General features: G+C 37.9%; 1 long non-coding RNA gene across 2 annotated transcripts; it reads left to right on the forward strand.

Annotated features, from left to right (window-relative positions):
• The first annotated feature begins 264 nt into the window (after positions 1-264).
• On the forward strand, positions 265-2,707 carry LOC121940500. Of its 2 annotated transcripts, none has more exons than XR_006105636.1 (3): positions 265-486; positions 1,195-1,339; positions 2,496-2,707. It is a non-coding gene; the product is annotated as an uncharacterized LOC121940500 (long non-coding RNA). The 2 variants fall into 2 exon arrangements; XR_006105637.1 differs by having other exon boundaries at positions 1,213-1,339.
• The last annotated feature ends 617 nt before the right edge of the window (positions 2,708-3,324 follow it).

The following is a 3,324-nucleotide window of genomic DNA, read 5'->3' on the forward strand; positions in this document are numbered from 1 at the left end:
GTAAGTGTACGTGTGTGTGTGTGTGTGTGTGTGTGTGTGTGTGTGTGTGTGACAGAAAGAGAAAAAAAGAAAAGCTTAAAAGGCCTGCATTATTAGCACTACTCCCAGCAGCTATTATAGGCAAAGGCCGACCTGCTCAACCTGTTTGTTTGTTATTCGCAGGAAACCATCTTGTAAATTCTCGGAACATGTCCAAGTTTCTTCAGGTGCCTTGTTGTTCTCAACAGTCCACCTGGTTAGAGTGGGAGGATGGAGTGACACGGAAAGAGGTGTAGAGAGAGACAGCACTGTGTGGAGACACTTACAAGTCTGTTTTCTGAGACGCTGGCAGTAAATATAGGCCTATGTGAGACTTTTTAGTTTAGAGAAGTCTTCTTCTGGGAAGTTAATTTTATCAATACGTATGAATAATTTTAAAGGAGCTGTGTCATATTCTTGAAATAAGGAAGCTGCCTGCAGACCACGAAATTTCCAGTTCACTTTCCGGTCAGTGTCAATAATCTTCCAGTAATTTGTTTTTTGTTGTTGCTATTTTAACTTTATTTCTCACATTTACACAAGCCTTCAGATTTGGGGACAAAACAGTCATGATTTTTTGTCAATCCATACTTATTGGTTTCCTCATGCAGTTTTTTTACATCATAATTCTATCAGCCCAAGAGCTCATTGAACAAATGACAGCTCGATATAAAATGGTTAGTTTGACACATTAAATTCAATATTTTTGGTTTGTCTATATCTATTAAAGTCAACATTAGTTAGTCATAGTTATTAAGGCTGATACACTGAATCAGAAGAGGTTTCTAAAAGTGAAGTTTTTTTTGTAATTACTTAGTAAATACTAAAGCAGATTATATCATGGCTTATGTGCTCCTCAGGCTAAGTTGTATTGATGGTGTGAAATAAAAACTTTGAAAATATTCCTAGGTGACAGTACTTCTTCCTAAAATCAAATTGATGGGTCCCACTGGCATGTTTTTCATTTACAGTAATGACACATTGTATCTTTCTGAAAACATCATTTTTAAATAACCATTGTAATGTGGTAATGTGCCCTCAGGTAATAGTCGTCGGCATTAACCCTCCACATTCCTTTACATCACATTTAACCTGAAGGAAAACACGACTACTACTATTATATGCATTGAGTTCCTTTATTATTGAATGAAAATAAAAGTTGCACCATTCAAACAGCTGCAGATGAATTTATAGGATAAGAGAGACTGAGTGAAGAAAACAATGGAAAAGAGGGGGAAAGGCAAGATGAGGAAGCAGAGAAAGGCTCCTCCTATCTGCTTGCTGCTGCTGGCTCTGCTTCAAATCACCGCACCCTCCTCAGGTAACCACATCCAGAGTTTCAGAGTGAAAGACTGAATAAAGTCATGTTTAAAGTTTTCAGCTCTTACTAGCATTAAAATCAACACATGTGTAACTGAAAATATCCACAGACCAAACCATGACCCTCGTTTATGTTTTTGCAGTCTGAGAGAAAAGATCTTTAGTAGGATTTTTGTATCATAAAGCTCTCCCCCCTCTAAGAAAATCTTCTGGGGAAACAGATGTTTCCTGTCATTAGAATATTCAAATGTTGATATTTTGTGTGAAGCCCCTTTCTGAAACTGATGGGTATAACTAACTTCTGACTAATTTTTAGATACACGATTATAGTCACTTTTGATGTGCTTTGTAGACAGTCTTTTTTTTTCTTCCTTTGTGACTGTGCTTTTGCTATTATGTTATTGCTGTGTATAATTTGGGTGCAGGGTATATTTTAATTTTGCAATTAGAGGATACAGCGCGTTTGTCCCTTTTTGTTTTGTCTTATTCAATGCGTTATGTTGTTCTCAGAAAATAGAACAGCAATGCCTTTTGAATATGGTGATAAGCTGTGATATTTTTTGTATCCTTCTGCTCTTGAAAAATATGAATAAAAAAATGATGAGTGGAAAAAAAAAGAATATTTACATGTTTATCAGGGCAGTGAGGAGACTTTGTTTAAGGTTTCAGCAGCTTTCACTTCCTGTAAATAACACACAGCATGGATGGGTGGATATTCAGAGCAACAATTCAACTTGATAACTATTTAAGTGATGATGATGTGCAGTGTGCTGATTTCATGTTGTGTGATCTGTTTGGCTACTGTTGCACTGTTCGTTTCTTTTAGAGTTTGGTTCCTTAACTGGTTTCCTACATTTCTGATAATGCATGCTTATGTAGTGTGGCAAAATAATCTATAATAGTTCAAACAAACTGTAGCTCAATGCATCCTGATCAGGTTTTGGAAATTTGAACACATAAAGACTGCTTTAGGCTAGTAGATAGTAGTAGTAGATTTTACACTTTACACAAGAAATGTGCCGTTAATTATCTCTAAATATATTATACATTGTCATAATTATTAGTCATTATATCCAATTAACTTAACTTTTCCATCTCTCTCTCTCTCTCTCACACACACACACACACACACACACATATTGTCATAACTGTTCTAGCTCAAAACACCACTACCACCACCAGCACTTCAGCACCAAACCCTTCAGCTGTCAGTTACCGCACGCGGCCACGTGACATCACAGTGGCTGTGGGAGAACCTGCAGTGTTTCAGTGTGGAGTGCCCAAAGCTTCTCCAAATGTCACATTCACCTTCTATGGGAGCCACAGAAACTACAGCCTCAGATGTCCCTCGGGCCACGTGGAAGATATTCCCCAGGTGAGGTGGTCACCCTTATGTAGTCAGCCCCTTCTCCACATCACGAAATTACCACTCTGCTACTGGAAAAAAAGAAAGCTGTGGCTTGTTTTTGTTTCTCTAAACCAATCACAGTTGCCCTGGGTGCCACTGAGCCCAGGATGTGTTGATAGTGTGGGCAGGGAACACAAACAGTGACAGGGCTAACCGTTATCATGACACGGCTAGTGTTACCTAGTGCACTAGAATAAACAGAGTACTGACAAGGGAAGTTCAAAATGCTCGGGTGTCACGTGATACATGGAGGCTTCGAATAGCTCCCAGAAGTGTCTGGCAGACCATTTAAATCCATGATTGGAATACATTATATGGAGAGACAAAACTCAGATTTTCGCTAAATAGCAGTCAATAACTGCATTGATTTACATATACACATATACAGGAAGCGCACCTTATATAGTTTCATTATTATATTGTTTTTCAAAGTAAAACATGCTTAGATTTGAAGATTAATGTAGACTGATTAATGACACACTCGGGAGATTCGCACATTTCAGCAGCTCAAGAGTCAGAGGCAACAGAAAAAAAGTGACTGAGTGCTAAATAAGGGTTAAATATGATTAAAGTAGAAA

This window comes from Plectropomus leopardus, unplaced genomic scaffold (assembly GCF_008729295.1).
Source record: "Plectropomus leopardus isolate mb unplaced genomic scaffold, YSFRI_Pleo_2.0 unplaced_scaffold8854, whole genome shotgun sequence".
In the NCBI taxonomy this organism is placed as follows: domain Eukaryota; kingdom Metazoa; phylum Chordata; class Actinopteri; order Perciformes; family Serranidae; genus Plectropomus; species Plectropomus leopardus.